This window comes from Onychomys torridus, chromosome 5 (assembly GCF_903995425.1).
Source record: "Onychomys torridus chromosome 5, mOncTor1.1, whole genome shotgun sequence".
NCBI lineage: Eukaryota > Metazoa > Chordata > Mammalia > Rodentia > Cricetidae > Onychomys > Onychomys torridus.
Genome location: NC_050447.1, coordinates 97,477,008 through 97,502,482, shown reverse-complemented (window position 1 = coordinate 97,502,482; position 25,475 = coordinate 97,477,008). Strand labels below are relative to the sequence as shown.

Here is a 25,475-nt window from a genome sequence, read left to right as displayed (position 1 = left end):
TAACAGCAGAAAGGAAAGTCTTGAAGACGGAGAAGACATCAGCCATTCTCCCGGCTTACACCACCACCATTTCCCGTGGTAGCTAAGCCAGACTGCTGCACATGCCATTTGAACATCTGAGCAGCTTTTCAAACGATCTCAAACTCCAGGAAGAAAGAGAGCATCATTCTGTTGTGAGGTATTCACCAGAGTAGACTGAATTTAAACCAATAGACGTTTTTTAGCCAACCAGGGACTACACTGTGTGTTCAGGATCCCAGTATAGGCCCAAGCCTTTCTCAGAATGGGCTTTTAAGCACAGAAACCATGTCCTGGGTTGACATACTTCAGTTAACAAGAACGCTTAGCCAGAAGCAGAACTACAGAAGTCAAAAGGTAAGGTTAATACATTTAGAGACGTTCCCAGAACTATGGACTTTGAACGGTTAGGTCTGTTTTCATTTGGGCAGGTGGTGCTGTCTACGTGCTGAATTGTACAGACTGAAAGGCACTTCCACCATGGAGTCAGTCGTGCGAAGGTCTGGGGTCCTGTTACATACAATTCCACAGTCAACTTTTGCAGAACTGAAGAATGTGTCTGTGTGACCTAAGCTCACCTGACACTTGATTGTGGGATTTCAGATTTAAACAAATGTGTGTTTAAAGAATTCAATTTCATTCACGCTATTTTCCAGATGTTATTCTATTGACAGCAAAGAAAGGCTGCATAAAAGGCCCCGTAACTGTGTAGCGATCATGAAAGTATCATAAATTTTATGGATATATCTTGTCTAAAATGATTTTAATGCATTTTTTGATTCATGAATTAAATGTAAAAAATGGCAACAGTCAAAATTCTTTCTATTCCTATTTCTCTCAGTGAAAGCTAACAAATAGTAATTAATGGCCTTGGACCTCTCAAGATACTAGAGGATCCCCAATAAAACTACTGTTTTCTCTTTGAGGTGAACAAGTATGTATCTTGAAAAGTGCTGTAACACCAAATGATAAGAACCAGCGAAAGTACCCAAGCAGGTGGAGCGGGAGCTTTGTCTCGCAGGGTCACACCCGCGCGGCCGCAGGTAGAACCGAGTCTGTAAATAATGAGTACCGGGAGCATGAACACCGCCAGTTCTGAGTACACGCCAACGACTTGTCTCTCCGTGAACCAGCCATGTGTTGCAATACCGAATTAATTCAGTCTCAACGTCTTCTAAATCCGACCCTGTGACCCCAAATAATCCACGGAAATCCACGGAGTGGACCTTAGTTACCTTTTTTATCCTGTGCTGCGAGAGCGCAGCCAAAGTTTCTTTTACTTGCTAAAGCTTATGAACAAGTTCTAGTACGGTGACCACGTGGCCTAATGGATAAGGCGTCTGACTTCGGATCAGAAGATTGAGGGTTCGAATCCCTTCGTGGTTAATTGAGGGTTTTTTTTTTTGTTTGTTTGTTTTGTTTTGTTTTCCCCCTTTTCTTTTTCTCTCTCCCTTCTTAGTTCCACAAATTAAATTCTAACATCTGGGTTTAAAAAAAAAAGCTGTCCGTCTCCCACCCACCCCCTCATTTTCTGGGTTTTTCGAAATTTTCTTCCTCCTATCAAAGTGAAAAGAAAGAGGAAGGTTGGTTTTTGGTTTGTTTTTGTTTGTCTTTTGGAGGATAGTTTTTTTTTAAGGCCTTAAAGCAGTGGTTCTCCATCTTCCTAATGCTGTGACCCTTTATTGAATTCCTCATGTTGTGTTGACCCCCACAAAATTATTTCGTCTCTGCTTCATAACTGTAGTGTTCCTGTTGTTATGGATCGTAATGTAAATGTCTGATATACGACCTCTGTGAAAGCGTCGTTCAACCACCCCAAGGTGACATGACCCACAGGTTGAGAACAGCTGCGGGGAACTGGGAGCCAGAAGGACAAGAATCAAAGCTGAAGAGGCCGTAGGTATCTCGGGCTGCCAGATTCTCCCAGATTTAGACTGTGGGCCTCTGGGCCTCAATTTTGCGGGGTTAAATTATCCCAAATGATTCCCACCCCTGCTTTTTTGTTGTCTCAAAGACAGAGTTTCGAGTAGCACAGCCTGGCCTATCCCAGGCATTCGGGCCTGCCGCAGCCCGCCTGGCAGAAATGGGAATTCTGATCCAAGAATATAAAATCGTGCCTGAATTGTGGGAGTCTAGCTCCCACCTTTTGAAGAGTTCTTAGGATGAGGAGACAGGGATAAGAAAATATCAGATAGAAAGAGTCCTAGCCCATGAGAAGGGGGAGAAAAAAAAAAAAAAAAAAACGCAGGATAGCTCAGGCAGGGCCTGGATCAATACCCAACGGCCTCAAAGGTTTATTCAAAAGGGCTTTTTATAACATGCCAAGGGGGGCGGTAAAAGACCTCCTCTTGCAAAATCAAAGCACACCTTACAGCCAGTGGGTAGACCCTTCCAAATACCCGGTAACCACGCCCCTGACCAAATCATCTCTTTATGCAGCCCTCCTGGGTAAAGCAAGCTCAGATTCTCTCCGACCTTGAGTAATTCCTCACTAGGAAACCTCTGTGGGCTCCCACACTGAATCAAAGTATTTCCTTTCCTTTTTAATGTATAGATAGCAAAGGATACAGAAAGTAAAGGCCTGTCCCACCCAGGAAGGCTGAAAAAGTAGAGCGATCTTGGACACCCAGAGACTTCAGTGGTCACCAGACGCTAGAGATTTGTCACTAATTGAGAAAATGTCACATTTATGCCCTTTGATAAACACGTGAGACATGCTGCTTTAAAATGGGGGTTCAGAAAAACATGCCCTGGAGCTCTTGAGAGGTGAACGGAAAGTGAATGGAAACCGGGTAGGGAAGGGAAGAATGGGAAGAGGATAAAGAAGGGAAGAGGAGGGGGGGGGGGGCGGGAAGGCAGACATGCCAGGATCGACTGATAGTACCAACGTAAATTAGGAACACTAGCAAATAGCTAAATGTCCTGAACACAGACCGATCCCATACCTCCCACACCCACTCTGTATGATGACCACTTCTTTCCCACCCAAACTACAATCCTACTTAATCGTTTTAGCTAGATAAAAATGATTAGGCTCTCCAAGAATAGTTCCTAAGTCGATTGATTCACCATGACGTTTTTCCTTCTTCATTGTAATAAACCAATAAATTCCAATCTGCCTAACTGAGGATATGTTTCTGTTGGTCTTTGGAAGGAGGAAGTGCTAAGAGGAAAACTGAGATCAAGTCAAATATCCAGTAAAAGGTCAGCAAGCAGGTAACTCAGTGGTACGCGCTTAGGGTAAACAGACACTGAGTTCCACCTGCGGCACCACAGGCTCCTTCAACCACGTGCCTAGTTCTTTACCCAAGAGAGTTGGAAACTGCTGCTCACCGAAACCTGCACATGAATATCTATGAAGTTCATCCATAACTTCCAAAACGTAAACCTGTTGCCAGGCTTTTGTGGGCCCTGGGCATCCTTCTCACAATTGTCACAGCCAAACAATACTCAGGCGCAGCCACTTGAGGGCACCAGAGAGCCACCAAATCCTTAGCCACAACCAGCAATTTTGACCTTTTTTTTCTCGCCAGTCCTGGGAATCAACCCCAAACTCCGGGCCTGGCATGTGCTAAGCAAGAGTTCTTGATGTTGAAACAAATGATGAAGGCTCAGTCGGCTGCCTTCTAGGAAACACTTTCCTGTGATCCACGTCTACACCAGACCAAGAGCGGGTGGGAAAACATCTGAACACGTCTTTACAAGACTCAATTGTATCAGCTTTTTCCAGCTTACCATCTTTTAACATTGCTGCATTTTCATTTATTTGGGGGATATTCTGAGCTAAAGGACAGTGTTCAATGTTCTTTAAAGATAAGTGGAAAATATATAGTATTTACTGACTCACTTTATTGGCCTTTCCATTGCAGTTTTTCTATAGTTTGTATATTGTTATACAACACAAACTTTGTACATTTCCGTACTATAAATTTTAATGGTCTGATAGTTTTGTATTTGGGGATAGCATTGTGTGTGTGACCAATCTTTTATTCACTATGTTACTAATAGTTATGGTTATAGGCAGTGCTGCATTACACATTCCTACAGCCAGTGAATATTCGCACATTGCAATGACCTGCACATTTTAGAGACTGACCTAACTGGATCCATTACAGGGGAAGAAACAATAAACACACATACAGAAAAGCTGGGTTGGGGTTGGTCATGCACTCTGGTGAAGATACACCAACAACAGGAACCAGGAAGTTTGGTTGGTTTGTTGTATAGAGCTGAACAAGGAATCAGGTTTATCTTATTTTGTTAAGAACTCTCTATAGGGAACAGTCTTAGGCTGTAGACATCCAGGAAGAGGGAGGGTATGGTTGATAGTTCTGCAATGTGATGGTTTTAGCTAAAGGACAATCCTTTGTTAACACCAGTATGTGGACCAGAAGAAGGCTTTTCCATACCTGGGAGCCTCACGCAGAGAATGCATTGCCATTCCCATGGATCTGAAGCATCGGAGTCTTTGACATGGCCTTACACTTGTCAATGATACACATTCACTCAGGACTTCATCTCATCCATACACCACTTGCCCTGTGTCCTTTATAGACGAATCACAGAAGCTGGCCCCTGAGAGCGCTTCCTCCATGTGTCCTGTCATTCTTGATAGTTTTGGGGGGGCTGGTTTGGTTTGGTTTGGTTTTGGTTTTGGTTTTTGAGACAGGATTTCTCTGTGTAGCAGCCCTGACTGTCCTGGACCTCACTCTGTAGACCAGGCTGGCCTCAAACTCACAGAGATCCACCTGCCACTGCCTCCCAAGTGCTCCACCACTGCCCCGATGATAGTACATTTTTAATCTGTAATTTGCTTTTGAATAAAATCTCCTTTAGTCTAAAGAATGAAGCCTAAATAAAATAAAGTGAAATAAGCAATGTGATTTCTAGATTCAAAAGGATATATAATGTCAAAGCTGATCGGGGACTCCTGCCTTAGCATCATTCCCAATGCTGGGATTATAAGTGTTAGCTACCAAGTCAGGCTCTAAACTTCGGATCAAAACTAACAATGGCCTTCTGGAAAAATATTTCTCATTTATATCCCCTTCAAGAGTAAAATTCACTTTGGGGCAGGTAAATGCAAAACTATGATACTCGTTTTTATTTTTAGAAATAATTTAGGATCTGAGCATTTCTCTCAGTGGTAAAGCACTTACCCATCATTGAATGAAGCACTGAGCTTTATACTCAACAATACCAAAGGAAAATAGAGAAACCAATTGTTCAGACAGGACTCAGTGTGTATGTTGTACGCTGTGTGCCTTTGCAGCAGTGTCCACTGCTTCTGGTGTTTCTCAGTGATGAATCTTCAGCGCCTGAACTAAACCTAGTACCGAGTGTCAGATATGGAGTCCTCTATTGAAAGGCAAAGGGGGCTGCTGTTGCTGAGGCTATATTTGGTTCTCACTTTAAGAACCCAAACGCAAACACAGAGAGTTGTAGCAAGCAATGGCTATTGAAAATGAAAGCAGGCACAGTCACAAAGGCATGAATGGACCATCACAAAGGGGTGGGGTGGCCAAGAGGGCCTGAGCTCTTAAGGTTTTAGCTACCTTGTCCACTCTATTCTCTAAGGCACCCCTTCTTGAATAGGTTGAAATGCCTTCCACAGGTCTACTCAGATTTGGGTTGTTCTCTCTCTCTCTCTCTCTCTCTCTCTCTCTCTCTCTCTCTCTCTCTCTCTCTCCTCCTCCCTCTCTCTCTCTCCCTCTCTCCTCCCTCTCTCTCTCTCTCTCTCTCTCTCCTTCTTTATGTAGCCTGGAATTCATATTTAGCCAAGGATGCTCTTGAACATCTAATCTGCCTTCTTTCACCCACTGGGATTACAGACAGGCACCACCATGCCTGACTTTTCTCTTTGTTTTTGTTTGTTTGTTTGTTTGTTTTGTTGTTGTTCTTCTTTTTTTAATCATGACGGAAGACTCAGAAAGGCAAAACAGTCCCCACATCTACCACCCTACTTTCTAACATTACAACACACTTAGGTACAATTAAAACCAGCACTCAGGTATTAGTATAAGAGTAACAACACTGGATATATTCCAACTAGGGAAAGTTTAAATCCCTTCAGTCCCTCCATTAACACTCGAATGTACACACACACACACACACACACACACACACACACACACGTGTGCAATGTCTATAAGCATTTATAAATATCTGTTGCATGTTTGATATGTGTAAAGTTTAAAAGAGAAAGAAAAAAGTCAAGTTCCATTGTGCCTCCTTTTCCCTGTAAAGTGCAGGTAGAGGCCAGGGTGTGACTGCTCAGGTGTCCCTGACATCGAACATCTCTGGGACAAAGTTACAGCACCCACTTTCTGAAGAATCCAGACTGCCTCCAATCAGAACAGTCACTGCCTGTGCATTCATTTACAAAATCAATCTGGACAAAGTTTATAAGCTGTCTTCAAGCCATATATATATATTCAATCCCCAGTTCTTGTGAGCTCTGAAATCCCCTGGGAAGCTGACCACTCCAGTCGCTGCCTTGGAACTCGTCGGAAAGACTTCAGCCCTGCAGGTGACGGGTCTGAAACAACTCTACCTCAATGTCATTATCTGTAAAAGAGACAAAGAACAAGGAGAAGAAATTTTTCAGAGACCGTCTTTATTAGTGCCCCATCAACTGTGTTTCTGTTATTGGTGGGCAACCTTTTGCTTTGAAAGCAGGTAAGTGGTGGTTTTTCTGGGACGCTGTGCTTAAATTAAGATGTAAGTGTAAGAAGATGGGAGGGAGGAGACAGTGCAATGCCTCAGACGGTCTGTCTGTCAGAATCTCACAAGTTAGGTTTGCTTGTTTGTTTGTTTTTTTCGTTTTGTTGTGTTTTGTTTTGCCGAAGGAGAGCAAAAACTACCAGTGTAAGGAACGTCATGCCCAGAAACAGGAAGGAAAACCGCTTCTAAAAGGCAGTCAGTTAGGAAACAGTGGAAAGGCAGGGAAGGGGCGGATGTAAGGTGAGGCAACTTGGTAAAAACTTGCCTGAAGTCTCAAAAGCGCAAATTTGAGCAAAAAGAAACATACACGAAGGCAGTAGGAGAAGAGAGGGCGGGGACCACGCGGTTCAGGATCGATCAGTTTTGGAGGAGAAATTTGCAGATTTAAAATGGACATGTGCCCTTCACCACGGCGGTGCTAAAACCTCAAACCCACGAAAGAGTGGGAGACCTGGACGACGAGGATGGGATTCGAACCCACGCGTGCAGAGCACAATGGATTAGCAGTCCATCGCCTTAACCACTCGGCCACCTCGTCATTCCTATTAGGAGGCTTTGATAGATAGTTTGTTATGTCTCCTATGACTTTGTTTTTTTTGGGGGTAAAGGAGTTGGTGTTTTCTTTGGGCTTGGGTTTTTGGGGGATATCCATTAATTTCATCTGACTTTTTAGTTAGACTGTTTCTTACAATCCCTGTCACGTCATCGCATATGTCATTAATGAAACCAAAGCCTTTGCTGTCTGTAAATGGCTCTCTTAGTTTGATTTTTTAAAAAAATAAAATAAAGCAGACATAAACTGCTGGGAAAAAGTGGATCTAAGTAAAACCACAGCAGGAAAAATGAATAAGGAAGGCTATTTATGATGACTCTCGTTTTAAAACTCAAATTGGATTTTTTTCATTTCTATGTGGTCACGTATATCAATGCTATCATCGTTTGGATTATGATGCATCCCTCCTTGCTCCCAAGTAGGCATCTAATATAAATAAATGCCTATCATATGACATAATACTTGACTCCGAGGAGCCCAAGTAGGATATGAGTGAAGAACTGGGGTACTCAGCTAAATCATGATTGGTTCTTAGCGTCAGACGTCAAACTATAGACTTTGAGACACAGACTTGCAAGGCTGTCTGAGGGCACTTTGTTTTGTTCATTTTATAGAGGGAAATGTGACAAAGCTGGTCATTTGGTATTGCCATTTGATACATTTCTTATTGTTATTTATTTCTACATTAAACCAAACCAAGCAAAGACCATCAGGGACACATTTGCAGTCGGATGAAATGGATTTGTCGCTCTGCAGGTGTGAAGAACACATATCATGAGAAACCTTGGAAGACTCAGCAACATGCTGGAGTAAAGGGCTTTGGAGCGTTTGTGTGTGGAATTCGTGATTGGAGGAAGGTGCAAGCAAGGTGCCTCATTCTACATTGACACTACCGGGTGAAGTGTGCAGATACCTAATCACTAAAATTTTGTAACTGATACACTAAGAAATGGTTTCATTTTTTAAAATGATGTTTGTGTATCCAGTACATTTGCTGTAGAAGGTGAGAGAGTGGAAAGAAAGGCTGTAAAACCTGTGATGATCTCTCTTCACTAGTTGTCAGGAGATGTTCGGGGACTGTGTGATCATCCACGCTTAGTCAAGATATGAAAAGTTTTGCTGTTGTTTGGTCAAGTTTCTACCCCATTTCAGCGAAGCAGAAACGTCAGTGCGGAGACGCTGTGAAGTCACACACAGAGTTCGAAGACAAACCTTAGGGCCCAACTGTGAGAGTCAGGCCAGCTCCTGAGATCCAGGACCAATAAACAGTCACACCTGTCTCTGCACACCAGAGAACATGTGTCTCTTTTTCATCTATACCTAAAATCATTATTCTTTTTTTTAAGTGTGTGTTTTAACATGACCTAGTGCAGAATAAATAGAGATGGGGCTAGTGTTTCCTTTAACCAGAAGAAAGAGCGAGGAACTAGGATTCGTTGCTTAGTAGGGAAGTGTACATCTGAGGGTGTATCTTCCTATGCATACCAGGTATACGTCTGATCTGGGCAAAAATTAAAAGCAACGACACCAGAACAGAGAGAACCACTGAGGCTTAAAGTCCAGGTGCTAGACATTATATCCTGAGTCCCTTGAGCTGGATAATTACTGAAAGACTGGCATGCACCTTTAATAGACAGTTTATCTTCTAAATAATGTTAGCCCATGAGTATAGGTGCCTGGATGGTGTCCCAAACAAGAGAAGCCCTAAGACGCACACAACTGTACCACTGTGAAGCCCAAACCTTTCCAAGACAGAGGCTGTGCTAAATGCCAGTTTTACTTTAAATAGCCTTGAAGAAAAGGAAAAACTGAAATTTTAAAAAATGGAAGTACTTGCATCTAGCTGTGTACATCCTGAAGGTGAACTAATGGATAATTCAGGAGAATGGGGATGTGGGGCAGAGGAAGGAGAACTATGACATGGACAGGACACTTTTCAGAGTCTAGCATAATAGCCACTATACCATATAATTCATGAGAAGAAGCTTGTTGCTACCATTTCTTTTTGCGTTCGAAAATATATTTTGAAGAGGTTCCAAAGATAAGATTCCAGGAAGAATACATAAGACACTTGAACAAATAGCTCGCTAACAACACATACACTTTGCATAGGCCAGAAATGAGTGTAAGGAGGGGTGATCCACCCACTGGAAGAAGCAGAAGGAAGATTCACACACTGGTGGAAGAAACGCAAAACACAAAGGTCCCACCGAGATTTGAACTCGGATCGCTGGATTCAAAGTCCAGAGTGCTAACCATTACACCATGGGGCCACACACGGAGTGCACATTCCTTAATAAACTACCTAAAGTATGATTAAATACATTTTAGTTTCCATTAAGAGGTAAATTGTATTTTTCATTCATAACAAGTTTACCTCAGACAGAAAATGCACTGAATAACTCACGTGCTCTGTTCTGTAAGAAGCAAGTTCATGTATAAAATCTACAGAAGTTCAAACAATATTGAGTTACTCATTTACATAGGAATTCAGTCAGCTCCGAGATAAACAAGACCTATCCCTAATCTTCGCGTTTGCACCAAAATTTGCCCGATTAGGGTAACTCTACTTTCCAACAAAAGAAAAGAGAGACAATAAAGACACATGGATCCTTGGTTTAGAAGAAAAGAATCTTATTTTGCAGTCTGGGCAAAAGATGAGCTGAGAAAAATGTTCAAGATATTACCTTCTGGAGGGGGCGCGGTTCTGAATTTGCTCTGAAATAATTGTAAGGGAGGAGCGCCAAAAAAAAAAAAAAAAATACTGTGAGGTCCCACCGAGATTTGAACTCGGATCGCTGGATTCAAAGTCCAGAGTGCTAACCATTACACCATGGGGCCCACAATGAGCGGGACCGTTGGCAAAACTTAGACCGAGAGTGTGGAGACTGATTTCCTCTGCCTTCTTGGTCTGGATGTACAACCTGATTCTGCACCGCTGGAGAGTAATTTGGGTACAGCGGCTGCTTGAGAATTGTGTGTTTGCCAGACCTGACATTTGCTGGACTAAAATTTACAGAAAAAAGTGCCAACACTTTTAAATCTCTTGGCAAAAACAGGCGTATGGAAAATGCAAAAGAAAAGGAGCTAAATATGAGAATTTATTTGTAATTTGAGAGATAAAATGGATTGCTTTACCTATTTAAATATTTTTACTTCTTTCTTTGTCTTTATCCGCACTTCACAATGGATTGATTGCTTATGTAATACTAATAATATATTTTATTATGTTTATTTTTCTCTTCGACAACAATGCATTGCGAAGCCTGGGCGTTTTAAATAACGATAGACTTATTTTTTGAATAAAAGTTACACAAAAACAGTTTTGAAAATTGCCTAGTATTTTGACTCAGAAATTTGTCCTCTGAAACAATCTAGAGGTAGGCCAAACTGGAAATATGTTGGAAATACTGGTTTCAAAACATTAAATACACTCTGGATTGGTGTATTTTGCTGCATGTGCCCAAGGTCTTGGACAATCAAAGGGAAGTAGGTGAGTACAGGCGAAGTTTTGGAGTTTTGACCTAAAATTGGTTTCGGTATCAAACCAGTAGTAGCTTGCGTCTTGCTAAATTCAAAAGAAGAAAATGGAATTGGAATAAAATGCTGTCCCCAACCATTCAAAGGAAGAAAATGGAATTGGAATAAAATGCTGTTCCCAACCAGCTTCAGTGTTCATACACTTGGTAGGACAGATTTTTATTATCTGCAAAGAAAACAGTACTCCGTAGTCGGCAGGATTCGAACCTGCGCGGGGATACCCCAATGGATTTCAAGTCCATCGCCTTAACCACTCGGCCACGACTACAAGAGTGAACACAGGGTTAGGATATATTCCCATGAGAAGTAATTCTCTTGTATTCTTTCGGAACAATGTTTCTACCATGGAGTAACAGAGCTACACGGTTTGTCAACAATAGACTGAGATTGAAGACTGACAGACAGGAATTGTAGCCTTCTGGTGTGGGGCGTCCTCAGGACCTTGCAAGAGGCTCAGGCCAAAATGACAACGAATCTAGGAAGCTGAATGGCAAACTCTACCAGAACCTGAATACAGGAAGTAGTTATTTAAAACACCTACCTTTGTAATTCTTTTACCTCAAGTTTGGTACTCAAAAGTCTATACAAGAGTCTGTGATACACATTGTTAAGCTTTTCCCCGAAACCTGGCAGCTTTTCAAAAAGCTAGCAGAGGATGGTTTCGATCCATCGACCTCTGGGTTATGGGCCCAGCACGCTTCCGCTGCGCCACTCTGCTCATGGTGAATATGTCACAGCCTGCTAGTCTTTATTCAAGAAAAAAAAAAAAAAAGGCGTTCGGCCTCTGACTATTTTCGAATCAGTTTTCTTTTTTCTAATTATTTGGTGACTGTCGAGCAGGATAGGAAACGTTACATTGCTTGATATCTCTAAACGACTGCGCTACCCAATGCCAAATTCCCCGGTTTAGGAATTCGTCCAGCTGAAAATCAGTCAGCTGGAGCTGGAGCTGGGGCTCGGGAGCTCGTTGTTATAGAAAACCAAAGGCACACTAAATGTCAAAATTTTAAATAGCAAGCTTTCAAAAGCTTTCAACTCCATATACTCCTCAAGTTCTGGACCCACAATGACTTGTTTTTCGTGACTTCGTAACAGAAGAACTTTCAAAAGATAACAGTGCATTGGCCGGGAATCGAACCCGGGCCTCCCGCGTGGCAGGCGAGAATTCTACCACTGAACCACCAATGCTGTGCCCTTCTTCCCTCTTATTCTTTCTATTATGTGTTTATTCTTGTACCGTTTCATCCCTTTTGGTTAGTTTAATTTTCAGATGATTATTTAAAAATAGAGACTATCTCTACTAAAAAATGTTAAGAGATTTTTTATTACATGGAAGAAACACTCTGAAAGTCTGTATAAAATGGAATGAAAGTCGGCAGTCTGGTCCATCTGGTCTCAATCACTTCTTCAGAGCAGAGTTGCAGAGCCTTTCAAGGGTGGAAGGGTATTTTGGGCTGCTTTGGGAGGGAGAAAAGAAAAAAGAAAAAGCAAGAAGCCGAAACAACAAACTAAAGGTTCTTCCTGGTTTCTGAAAAGGAAGAGCTGGAGCTGTAACCAAGTTTCTCTAAGTCGTACAAGTAGGGTGCGAGCTGGAAAGTAAGAGAAACCGCTCAAATTTTGATAAAATCACCTTAACTTGTTCTTAACTACTCATCTCTAACAGTTTAAAATGAAACATTTTAAAAGAAAATAATAAAAACATTTAACTACACCTGCGAGCCCAGCACCAAGGAGGCAGAGGCAGACAAATCTCTGTGAATTCCATCCCATACCCCGCTCCCCAGACCTCTGAGCCCTCGACTCTATCCCACCTGGGGTTAACATAGCGATTCAGACTGGCCAGAGCTACGTGAGAACCTGTCTAGGAGAGAGAGGGAGGGAGGGAGGAGGGAGGGAGAGAGAGAGGGAGAGAGAGAGAGGAGGGAGGGACGGAGGAACGGAGGGAGGGTCAGTTAGTTTATGTGAGTCAGTTATTGAGCAGGGACTTACCTGGAGCGAGGATCTCTAATCCGACGAAGGACGTTGAGTAGCTGTGGTCATCGGAAGGCATCCATGGACTGAAAATTTTCTCTTCAAAATCATTCATTTGACTCTTGGATAGAAGCCTGTTACCTGACATGTTGGACAAAATATTTTATAACCACCCCAAAGGCTGCGTGCAAAGCAGTCATTCAAAGTCTCCCACCGAGACTCTGATGGGTATTTCAGGGGAGTCCTGAAATAAACAAACGCTTATTTGCAACAGCCTGGTTCCTGGAGAATGGAATGCTAAGTTGATGGAAGTGTGGGAAATAAACTCTTGCTAATAAGGAGAGTAAACCACTGGGATAGTTTCTGTTTGTTTTCCCCTACCGAGATATTTTCCATCCTTACATTCAATACCAACTCCCACAAAATGTAGGGGCGGGGGGAAATGCTTTAAAAAATTAAATGTATGGGAAAACCAGTAGCTAGGTAATCTTATAGCTAGCTGTCTTACAGTGAAGTTAAAACACATAACTTTGTTTTATGTTGGGGCAACCCTGTAATCGCATCACCTGGGAGGGGAAGGCAGCTGATCAGGAGTTCAAAGTCATTCCTCGCTATCCAGAAGCCCCCAGTTCAAAACCGGCCTAAACTATATATACAGACCCTGCGTCAAGCCCTGTGATTGAAAATGACTGCCACTGGCAGGATAACTGAAAAGGCGGGCTGCTAGGAATGTCTGTAAGGGAGGCTCTGGATTAGGAAGACATGCCCCAAGTGAGGACGGAACCATTCCTCGGGTCGGGGTTCTGGACTGAATAAGCACGCTAAAGCAGAATCCAACACGTTCTGCTGCTCCCTGTCAGCGGCTTCACCTGCCATTACGTCTTCTTCACCGTGATGGGATGTATCGCTGAAATCTCTGAACTAGAGTAAGTCCTTCCTCCGTGAAACCGCTTTGTTTCTCGTGTTCTAGCACAGAAAAAAAAAAAAAAAAGTACACCTTGACTCTAAAAGACACTCCTTTGACTATTGGAAACCAAAGCCTATTTTGGGGGTCTGAATTTTGTGTGTTACTTCGGGATTGTTGTTGTTTGGTTAATTTGGTTTTTTGAGTCTTTGGATTGATACACTATAGGAACCTACCATCTCCTTCCCAAATATTGGAGTCATTAAGAATGGTTAGCATGTCACTGTCGGACGAGCTCAATAGAAGTCACACTCAGTCAAAACGGGCAATGAGACACAAATGCTGAACTCAAAAGAAAAAAAAAAAAAAAAAAAAAAAACAATCTAACCAAAGCAGAAGCACACACACATTTTAAACTGGTGAGCCACACGTGAGGTAAAATTAAAATGACATTTACAGAAGTGGTCACCTTCCAAACTGTTCCTTTTCAAGCTCTGGGACAATGGCTGAGATGCCTACCTAACATATCAAAGCTGACGCTGGGCTGGCTGCCAGGTTCTCCCTGCATCCCTCAGTCCCTACCTGTTACAGGGCCCTCATGACTGGTTTATCTCATCCCCTACCCTAAACTTCTCCAGCCCCGGGGCTGAGCTGCCCTTCCCTACATAATCTAACTGTTTGGTTTCCCACCCTCTTTGGGCCTCGTGGCTTCTGCACCTGGTTCCCCTCTCTTGGTCAATTTCTTGACCTAGGCTGCCTGTCTTGGTCGGAGGTTCCTTTCCCTCTCCTTCCCCCTTCTCCTCACTTGGCTCAGGGTCATGTCCACTCTGGACTCTCCCAGAAGTCTCTGCCTCTGTGCTCTCCCTTCTATCTACAATAAAGTTCCTCCTCCACCACACCAAGGAGCAGTCACGTCCTTTCCTTTCCTTGCTTTTCTTTTCATTCACAAACATGAGCCCCTTCTTTTCTAGGGTTTACACCTCAACTATGTCAGCAAAGCAAAGTCAGTGGCATTGTTATAGGAAGTAACTAGTCTCTAAGGACAGTTTTGGTTGGTTGTTTGTTTGTTTGTTTGTTTGTTTTGTGTGTTTTTTATGTGTTTGGGGTTTGTTTTGTTTTGTTTTGTTTTTGTTTTTTTTTTTGGTATTAAGAAATCAAAATGTTACGGGGCAGTGGTGGCACACACCTTTAATCCCAGAAGGAGGCAGATCTTTGAGTTTGAGGCCAGCCTGGTCTACAGAGTGTCCCGAGACAGCCAGTGCTTCACAAGAAAAGGCTGTCTCAAAGAAAAGAAAAGAAAAGAAAAGAAAAGAAAAGAAAAGAGAAGAGAAGAGAAGAGAAGAGAAGGAAAAGAGAAGAGAAGAGAAGAGAAGGAAAGGAAAGGAAAAGAAAGGAGGGAGGGAGGGAAGGAGGGAGGGAGGGAAGGAAGAAAGGAAGGGAGGAAGGAAGGAAGGCAGGAAGGCCGTTTCTTAGTTCGCAGGGGAGTATAAAACCAGGATGCTGGCTATGGCAGTCAATGCCTGGTTCAAGTTCATCCTTCACTACATAGCAAGCTCAGGTCAGCTTGGGCTTCATGATTCCATGTCTCAGCTTTGCCTTCCCACCTCCAAATCTAGAATCTTCACAGCCATGGGTCATGTCACCTTGACCCTCTGGCCATGAGGTTCTCCAGAGTGAGGTAGTGAAGAGAATCAGTTCGAGCAGCACACACCCACAAGAATTTCCTCACTGACCACAGTTCTGCCAGCTTCCTGGGTTCTGTTGGTACAAAAGCCCCAACTTTGCCCTGCCTAGCCCAGTTTTTAGTAAGAATCCTGCCAAGCCATGCCAGTGAGTGAGGGCCCTCCCATCCCCCTGTCTTTGCCCTGCCCTCACCCAGCCACTGTCTGGAAACCCTCAGCTGCTCTTGCTGTGTGGAGTTGAGGTCAGCTGTACCCTGCAGTTCCTTTCTCTACACAGTCACTCGGATAGACTGTCCTGCCGGGTTTTTAAAGGGTAACTGTTTATTCGTGTTAAGGGCGCACAAACTGTCAGAAGTGTCAGGTGCTCTGGAACTGCCTGGCGACGGTGCTGGAAAAGAGTCCTCTAAAGCTGGTTCTGAGCAAGTCACCCTTAACTGCTGAGCCATCTCTCTGGACCCCTGTCCTGCCATTTTAACAAGTGTTCAGAATAACTGCACCTTAACAACACCAGAGGAAAAGAACACAGGCAGCGGAGGGGAACTGCGTCCAAGCTCTGATAAAGCCTGATGAGCGGCCCACTCTCTTCTGAATGTAACTGTTAATTCTCAGGTGATGCTCTGCACTATGCCGCAAAACACAACAGCAACAACTGAGAATTCTCACTGCTACTTTCTTGAGTTAGGGAAAGCCGCGTTTTCTGTAGAACTGTCGTGTCCCTCTATACAAACCTTCATCTAGACTGTTATTGGTGCATAGTTCTTTCGGCCTTCCTGCCCACCCCCTTGCTCTCGAATCAAATAGCTCCCATTTTTCACTCCAAGCCACACACGTTCTGTGTACTTGGGCCTGACTCCAGCACCGACACTCACGTTGTCAGCCATCATTCTTACAGCGTTGATGGGGGCCATAGTTTATTGGAATCACCAGTTAATAGTGGCTCTTCTCAACACTGAACAGTGGAAACCCTGGGCATGATTCATTGCTCTAGGAAACTGGCACTGAATATCTGCTCAGCAGTTTTTTACGTAAGTTATATTTTCCACTTTTCAAGAAAAGGCTTTATCATACATATCTGGAAAATATAGATGACAGTTCACACAAAAAAAGCACACTTAAAATACTGCTTAATCTCCTACCAACAGGTATATGCTGTTAGCATTAAGTAGAATCATTAGTTATTCACATGGAACATGCTGTATATTCTGATTGATGTACCATGATACCTAGAAAATAATAACTTCACACATCTTTCAAGTTTCTTTTTGTTTGTTTGTTTGTTTGTTTATTTGGTTTTTGTTGTTGTTTTGGTTTTGTCTTGAGACAGCAAACTCAGCCATGCTAAGAGTCTTAACCATGTTTCGTTAGATACTCCTGGGATTCTCTGCAATGGCTACTGAACAGTTTGCTGTGTGATAGAAGTTTGGACTGATACTGTGAAAGACCCCCTACAATAGCTTTAGCTTGACTGCTGCAACGCCATTTTGCAAGGCTTAAACATAAAGAACAGGATATCTGCGGTTCTGGGGAAGAAGGCCAAACAGGAGTTCATAACTATGGTCGGCCACCCGGCCTTGGGAGATAAACCATTGAGTCAAAACAGGATATCTATGGTGGGCCACCTAGCCTTGGGGAATAGACAGTTGGGCTAGGAAAACACCACTGTGCCCTAGACAAGGCCAAGTCAGCCGCACACATCCAAATTCCGAGATGTCCCCAAGTTCACCCTGGCCTTATTTGAATCAACCAATGGGAACCCTGTAACTATGCTTCTCGCTTCTGTAACCGTGCTTCTGCCCCTGGGATCCTATAAGAAGTCCCCCTTTCCCTAGGAAGGCGCGCAAGTCCTCCGAGAGACTTGTCGCCCCAGGTACCTGTGCATTTGAATAAACCCTCTTGCTGTTTGCATCTGATCCGTGGTTTCGGCGTGTTCCTTGGGTTCGGGGTCTCTCCTGAGGGAAGATCTCCACTGGGGGTCTTTCAACTGTACTGCTTTGACGTCTGTTTTTATGGCTCTGAGTAATCCTAAGCCTATCTTTGGTATATCAGCTGAAATGACTCTCAAGTAGACCAGACAATGAGTGAAAGTACCCGGAAGCCCCTTCTCAGGGGGTCTCAGCCTCACGAAGCACGTGGAAAGTGCACAGCAGATGATTAGAATCCCTGGGTGGTTCCACCCTCTTCTAGTACCTGCCTGAGAAAGATCAACTGAGAACTCCAGAAGATGGCAGGGAAATGTACTGTCTATTCCAATCATGACCAAAAGCTAAGGCCTCTCCCAACTTGGTGGAAAGCGTTATATGATATGAATAAATATCTACTCACACCAGAAAGGGAACTGATAATAAACCAAAAGACAGATACCACCCAAATCCAGCTGGGGAACTAATGTGTTTTATTAGAGTTACCAAAAAAAAAAAAAAAAAAAAAAAAAAAGATGAAGATTTACTTACAGGAGCAGAAATGACTCAGACAGCTGTATTACCAAGCCAGCATGGGTAACGGTTCAGAAAAGTTGGAAGCCTGGAGTATAACACACACACACACACACACACACACACACACACACACACACACACACACACACAAAGGCAGGCTGCTCCACTGGCTTGAGAGTGTCCCTTCCTGGTAGCTCCATTGGCTTCTGCTGCTTCCAGGCAGTTCTTCTGCTCTTGGGGCTCCCAGCACGTCTTACTGCTTATATAAGCTTAGGGAGGGAGGCAGTAGTGGTGAATCTGGTCAGGTTCAGGGACTTCTTAAAACTGTTTCAAGTTGTTTACTTCCTGAGTTGAAGGAGCTTCTGCACAGGATGGATACGCTGCGTCTGGTAAAAACTTTCTGTTGTTCGCCTTCCTTTAACAGCGGTGTCTTAAGGAGCTTTCCTCCAAGAAGGAAGGCTTTAATCTAGGAAGAAATTGCTACACAATAGACAGCTAGGAAGTTAACAACAACTTCTCCTTGTATTGACATTTTTTGAGACATTCTACATTCCAAGCTATCCTGGAATTCATTAGAACACAGAATAGCCTCAGACTCAAGGGTATCTCCTGCCTTGGCCTCTAGAATACTAAGATTTTAGGCCTAAGCCCCCAACCCAGCTTGCAATGTATAGTTCTCACTAATGTCTATCCTTACCAATCTGAGTCCTATCCTAGGGTTTTTCTTTGTTTTTGTTGTTTGTTTGTTTTTTATTTTGTTTTTAGAAACTTGAATTTTGATTGACAAATAGCATTTTGTCTTTGACATATGAAAAATTGTGAAAAACTTTAAAATACACCCCCCAATACAAAGATTATTGTGTGTGTTATCTAGTGCACATTTCCAGGTATTTCATTGTCTAGAAATCTATTTCTTTTATTGTCTCAAAGTAATTGTAAAACTCTACATTACAGAAAAGGCATCACTTTTTAAATAATGTTTGTCCTAGGAATGTAAATGGATTGTCTCAGGTGAAATGTGATTATTCTTTTGTAGGTGACAGGCCTAGCTCTATCCCAGATTCACTCTACTTTCCTGGTTTTGTCTTGGGTGTGTGCATACATGTTAGTTCTCCTTTTCATTGATTGTGACAGTTTACACATTTACTCATTAAGTGTTGAATGAAATGAAACACAAGTTCATGCTGGTTAGTGGTGGTGCATGTCTTTAATACCAGCACTTGAGAAGCAGAGATAGGTGGATCTCTGTGAGTTCGAGGCAAGCCTGGTCTACATAGTGAATGCCTGGAGAGCCAAGCCTACACAGAGAAACCCTGTCTGGAAAAACAAAACAAAGAAGCAAAAAAAACGCAAGTTCATTTTATATTTGTAAGAAAGCCATGATTGTGGCTGGAGTGGTACGGGCTTTTAATCTCAGTACTGGGGGGTGGAGGCAAGTGCATCCCTGTAAGTTCAAGGCTAGCTTGTTCTATATAACAAGTTTTAGGCCAGCCAGAGGTACAGAGTGAGACCCTGTCTCAGGACCCACACAGTGGAAAGAGAGAGCCAATTCTGGTAAATTGTCCTCTGACCTTTACACACATGTGCACAGTAACTGTAATGCAAAATTGTTAAATAAAAAAAGAGTTTTAACAGATGTGTGAATGGATAAAGCTGCTCTTAGAAGCCACTGGGTGATGAGTGAAAACGCAAACAGGGATGGGCTACTTCTTTATGAATTGTTGGGCAGGGAGGCCCCCAGGCCCTCAAAACAATACTTGTCATTGTGATTGCTCTTGGTTGCCCACCAGAACTGGAAGGTAAGCCCCTGTCGCTGAAGACATCACACACCCTGGTTACATAGGATCTAATGGCTGTGAGGGAGTTCAGAAGCCACTGTTCTAAAATGCCTATGCTCCCGTAAGTCCCCTTAGTCCTGTTCCTATAAGCATCCTCAATGAAAGTGGAACACACAGAGACACAGACAGACAGGCAGGCATGCATTCATCACACACACACACACACACACACACACACGCACACACGCACACACGCACACACGCACACACACACACAGTAGAAGGGTCTGATTGGGAAGAGAGAAGAGGGGGACAGAAGTGGAGGGAGGCAAGAGAAGGTGATAAGGGATGAATATAATGAAGATACATTCTATCTATGTAAAAATGTCACAGTGAAACCCATTATGTCTAATTGAGGATGTGCTTGTAAAAACACTTCAGGAAAACCAAGCGAACTCTGGCTGGCAGCCGCACTTGGTGCTGTGCCACACACCTCTAGGGGTTTCTTCTTGCTGCTCCCTGAGCTACTAGGTCTGTATGCTACCTGCTTCTACCCTGTATGAACTCTGCTTCTAATGTCTTTGCCAAATTGTTTAGTATTTCGTGGTATCTATCTTCCTTCTCCTTCCATAGCTCCTTCAACATTATTAAGCACCTTCCGTACACCATATGCTTTGCTAGGCCCTGGGGTTACCACATCATACACACTGACTTTTCCTTTACTTGTCAGTGGAGATCATCCAGGAAGTGAAGGTCTGACTAGGATGAAAAGTTCTCTCTGCCTTGGGAGAACTGGTACGTTTCTGTTGAGCACTGAAAAAGGAGCATCTAATCCAAGCAGTGAAGGGCAGAGAATACCTTTTCAGAACACCCTGTCAGAAACAAGTCCTGTGGTTCGAGACCTGAAAGGCCAGGGGGTGGGGGTGGGGGGCAACAGGTACATGTAGATTCCATGATACGATTTACATTTAAAACCAACATAATTAGATGTCAATTGCATGTCTGTAATCCCAACACTGGAACCTGAGGAAGGAGGATAAGAGGTTTAAGGCCAGCCTCAGCTACATAGTGAGACTATATATAAAAAGGCGTTCTTTACAGACTCTCTCTTGAGAGAGTAGCGAAAGTTGGAACTCACTTTTCCCAGTAACAACCCAAGAGGAAAGACACTGCAGAAATCTCACTGAGAGCAAATACACTGTGTGTGTTTGTTTGCACAGCCCTCAAGCTACACTCCACAAGAGGTTAATTTTAGCCTTTCTTCGAGAGAATCTGTTCAGTCACCCACCTTAACCAAAACACTTGACCCCGACGTGATTTGAACACGCAACCTTCTGATCTGGAGTCAGACGCGCTACCGTTGCGCCACGAGGTCACACCCTCGCAGTGCTTTCAGGGTAATTTAAGGACCCTGAATGACCTCTTCACCTGGTTAAACTATTTCTTCACTGTTATTTTGAAGTTTGATCCATTGTGTCTTCACATTGCACAGCTTCATCAAGGCCTTGCGTGACAGAGTAAGGAATTCCCTGATTTAACCTTAACCCCCAAACTCGCTTCCTTCTTACATACGGTCTTCTCATTTTCTCTATTTTTCTACTTTTCAGAAAAACAGTGGTTGTGTGGAGCTTATATTCGCAGCACACAGGACCAAGACACATCTCTTCCTACCCTAGACTAGACTTTCAGATTTGCAGTGCGCCAAAGCTTTGCAAAGTGTCACGCGAACTGGCCCCTGGAGGGCCACAAGTAGTGGCCCCGAAGCCTCGCCTCCGGGTCCGAGTCCACCGGCTCCCGGGCACTCATAGTGCCTCCGCGGCTCGCTCAGTTCACATCAGTAACTCCAAGCAAAGCGCCCTTGCTGAGATAGTCCTCAGTTCCGCGGGTCTCAGAAATTCCTCCCAGGATCAGCAGCACGCATCTATTATTGTTGTTGTTCCTAGGGCCGCGGGAAGGGGTTCTGAGTTTTTTGCAAAGGAGCAAAGGATTGTATTCCGAAGCAAAGCGGGCGGCTACTAGAGCTTGAGTGCCCAAGAGCCGATTACTAGGGTTTTTAAGACAAACTCTTGCCTCGAATTAGGAAGCCATCTTCCTGCCTTAGTCTACCAAATGCTAGGTTTACATGCCAGAACCCTCAATTAAGAAAAAGGAAATTTTCCTGCTGCGGAATCTGAAAATGAATCAAAGGTATGTGTTTTAACCAAATCCCCAGGTGAACTGCAGGGAAAAGTTTGCGAGTCCCCGTTGTTTTGATAGTGTGGGGGTGTGTGTTCTTTGAGTTCTTTATTTCTTGCCATGGTAACAGCTGATACAGTTTTTTTTTTCTTTTAAGGATTCTGTTTTTGTTTTTTTGTTTTGTGAGTTTTTTCCTCCCCAGAGCTGAAGACCAAACCCAGGGCCTTGCGCTTGCTAGGCAAGCGCTCTACCACTGAGCTAAATCCCCATCCCCGTTCATAGAGTTTGATCCATTCACTTTTTCTTGCTTCTCAGCCCGTTAATATCTTCAAAGCCAATCGCTGAAGTCAGATTTGAGACTTGGTCTTCTCTCTCCACAAGCCGGAATAAGTCTCAGAAAGAGTAACCATCAAAATCAGGTTATTAAGGGGATAAACTTCCAGTTTGAGGCTCGTCTAGGTATCCGAGGGTATCCTAATCTGCAGTGTGAGACCCTGTGGGGAGGAAGAGGGGGAGTGAGAGAGATGTAGGAGTGAAGAGAGAGGGTCACAATGTCAGGCCTTCTAAGATGGATAAAGACAAAGCATTAGTCTTATAGGACTAATACTGCAGGGAGCGGTGTTTAAACAACGGATTTCTTTTTGTTTATTTGTCTGCTTTATTTGTTAACTGTGGTGAAATAGATAGGTGATAGATAGATAGATAGATAGATAGATATCATATACGCATTACACACTCAGATCAAAACAGGTATTTTTCTCTTTCATAGTTTGGGCGACTACAAGGCAAAGATCAAGGATTTCTTCCTAAGGATTCTTTCTCTTGGCTTGGTCTGCTCAATCTATGTGGTCTTCTTCTGCGGACGGTTTCCTAATACCCTCTTGGAAGGATGACAGTCACATTGGTCTCACCCACAAAAATCACTTTGCCTTATCACCTCTTCAAAGACATTATCTGCCGGTACAGTGACTTTATGAAGAACTGGGGTTTGCACATGAATCTGAGGGATTTGGAGAACACGGCGGATCACCTGCAGGCCTCCTCAGCCCAGCCCAGTGAAGACAGCTTCTCTGGGGAACTACAGGGTGGGAACAGACGTGGCGGGCGGCACAAATCCCGTCGCCTTCATCTCTTCAGTGTCAGGTTGGAGTTGAGCCTTCTCAGGCCTGACAGGTCGATGTTGCCCCTCCCTCAGCCGTCCAAATTATAACATTTCTGGTCTCCACTCCTGAATCTCTTTTATACTGTCTGAATTTATGTCTAAAGTCTGTGTTGAGTGGGGTCTGTGGAGAGCACAAGGAGAATTCTTGACCTGGAAACGTCGCTAGGTAGCGGTGGCTCCAGGGTTTGTACAGCAGTGAGTGCATGGTTCCTCTCCTTCAACGCCCAACTGAAGCACTAGCGCTGTTAGCACACGGCCTGTTATCCTTGCGTTCAATTGAACGATTAAACAACAACAACAACAAACTATTATCGATGACTGAATCACCAAATTCCTGTCTTCAATTGTTTCTGGTTGAAACTCCATGATATTCAATTTAAACGTATTTCACTAATGAATCTGTAGTAACAATAGCGCTAACAACCCCAAATCACGAAGAGAACAGATTATTTTACAATAACAAATGTGAAGTAGCCCCTCTGTGTGGGACCACGTGGCCTAATGGATAAGGCGTCTGACTTCGGATCAGAAGATTGAGGGTTCGAATCCCTTCGTGGTTGACTGGTAGTGTTTTTACTATCGATTTTTTCTGACAACTGTTTCCTGGCATAAAGTTAGTACTGGTTAAGCACAGAGAAGACAAAAATATTTAACCTGGATCAAATCGCTCAGATCAAGGAGATTTCTGAGAGTAAGAAACAAAGCTGCCACTGGGGAAACGGAGCCAAATCCTGAATGTGAGACTTTCTGAAATACGACAGTGCTTAACTCTCAGAAAAGTCTTTCGTTGTGTTTTTTCGAGACGGGGTTTCTCTGTGTAGCCCTGGTTGTCCTGGGACTCCCTCTGTAGACCAGGCTGGCCTGGAACTCGGAGACCCACCTGCCTCTGCCTCTCTATTAAAGAGAAAAGTCTACCTCAGAGCAAAACAAAAATCTGGGAGACTTCGCCAAACTAAAAGACACTGAAGTTGCCATTACAGTCAAACCCAGCGAACCCACTCGGACCAGATCCAGACTACAAAAACAGCTGGCATGCCTGTAATCCCAACTCTCGGGAAACCGAAGCCGGAGCATCATTACAAACTTGAAGATCGCAGGGTCTAAACAAGCGGTTTCAGGCAAGCCAGGACTGTTGAGTGAAACATGATCTCAGAGGGGAGAGAAGGGAAGCCAGGAGAGAAGAGAAACTGATATTTTAGAGAAATTTAAACAAAAGCAGAATACTACTAGATACTTTTAAAGAATCGCTACTTTGTCTTCATTAGTCAAGGGTACAGTGGTTGTATCAATACATGTTCATATGATTCATGTTCATATGGTTCATGTTCATATGACTCATGTTCAAGGATCAGGGTAAAGAAATATTTGCTGCATGAGGAAGGACAAATTTCTAGTCTCACGATTGGTCGGGGGAGGAGCAGAAAATCCTCGGTCGGGCTAAAGGTCCCGGCCCCCAGCGCTCCTTTCCTGTCAGCTCTAGACGGAAACCCAACCAGGTGTGTGTTCCCTCCAAATCGGAAGAGCCCAGTGGACCTAATCCACCCACGGTATCTCCAGTGTGACTTCTCATTGCCGCCCCTCCAGAAGCAATGTTTCACCGGGGCAAAGCTCTCCCCCACTGTAGCCCTGGTCCATGAGGTTTAAGGCTAGAACACAGCTACATTGCCTCCAGTTTGGCTCAGCCTGACACGACATTCAGATCTGAACTAAAGTAGGATTCATTCTATCCCGTGAAAGATTCAGAGCTTAACAAAAAAGTTACAATGCATTCATTCATTGGAACCAGTCTCCGTGTACCTTGGGGTTTAGAGTCACTCTAGAAAACATACACCACCTTTGTAGTTGGGATCTAGCGTATGTTTCTCAGCTACTAGAGCACACGACACTCACTATTCTTTTTAATTACATTTATTTATTTAGTGGGGGGAGGCATTGCCGCAGTGCTTGTGTAGAGGTCAGAGGACAGCTTGCAGGAGTTGGCGCTCTCCTCCCGCCATGTGGGCCCCAGGGATCACACTCAGGTCCTCAGGCTTGGTGGTGAGGGCCTTTACCTGCTGAGCTGTCTCCCTGCCCCGCACTTGTCATTTTAATCACTTAACACCTGTTATTGTTTATACTAAAAAGTCTTGAAAGTTGGGGCCATATTTGTTTGCATTTTTAGATTCCTTTGAGACAGGGCACCACTCTGTAGCTTAGGCTGACCTCTATGTAGCCAAGGCTGACCCCCAATTCAGTTATCATCTTGCCTAGTGCCCCAGGTGGCTGGGATAATAGGCACGGTTCACCACACCTGGGAGGAATGAGCTTTTGGAGGTAGAGGGTGTTGCTTTGGAGAATGTGTGTACACAAGCAAGGAATAACTAGAACACCCAAATATTCTGGAGCCTAGGAGAGAGGGCCGGGGGAGAGCAGTGATTTCCAGCCCAACAAGAAAACGTGTGCAGTGGTTTCTCACCTGTAGATGAAACCCAGAAGCTCCTGTTTTCTCACCAATGTGTGCACAGGCACACAGGCAATGGTAGTGAAGTTGCAGA

At 43.7% G+C, this 25,475-nt stretch overlaps 9 non-coding genes across 9 annotated transcripts; 2 read left to right on the top strand and 7 right to left on the bottom strand.

The window, feature by feature from the left end:
* Positions 1–1,331: 1,331 nt before the first annotated feature.
* On the top strand, positions 1,332–1,404 carry Trnar-ucg. Its single transcript has one exon. It is a non-coding gene; the product is annotated as a tRNA-Arg (tRNA).
* A 5,793-nt stretch (positions 1,405–7,197) lies between these two features.
* Positions 7,198–7,279, bottom strand: Trnas-gcu. The gene has a single exon. It is a non-coding gene; the product is annotated as a tRNA-Ser (tRNA).
* A 2,216-nt stretch (positions 7,280–9,495) lies between these two features.
* On the bottom strand, positions 9,496–9,567 carry Trnaq-uug. Its single transcript has one exon. It is a non-coding gene; the product is annotated as a tRNA-Gln (tRNA).
* Positions 9,568–10,063: 496 nt separating this feature from the next.
* Positions 10,064–10,135, bottom strand: Trnaq-uug. Its single transcript has one exon. It is a non-coding gene; the product is annotated as a tRNA-Gln (tRNA).
* Positions 10,136–11,020: 885 nt separating this feature from the next.
* Positions 11,021–11,102, bottom strand: Trnas-uga. The gene has a single exon. It is a non-coding gene; the product is annotated as a tRNA-Ser (tRNA).
* A 378-nt stretch (positions 11,103–11,480) lies between these two features.
* Trnam-cau lies at positions 11,481–11,552 on the bottom strand. The gene has a single exon. It is a non-coding gene; the product is annotated as a tRNA-Met (tRNA).
* Positions 11,553–11,951: 399 nt separating this feature from the next.
* Positions 11,952–12,022, bottom strand: Trnag-gcc. Its single transcript has one exon. It is a non-coding gene; the product is annotated as a tRNA-Gly (tRNA).
* An 8,885-nt stretch (positions 12,023–20,907) lies between these two features.
* Positions 20,908–20,979, bottom strand: Trnaw-cca. Its single transcript has one exon. It is a non-coding gene; the product is annotated as a tRNA-Trp (tRNA).
* A 2,449-nt stretch (positions 20,980–23,428) lies between these two features.
* Trnar-ucg lies at positions 23,429–23,501 on the top strand. Its single transcript has one exon. It is a non-coding gene; the product is annotated as a tRNA-Arg (tRNA).
* Positions 23,502–25,475: the final 1,974 nt, after the last annotated feature.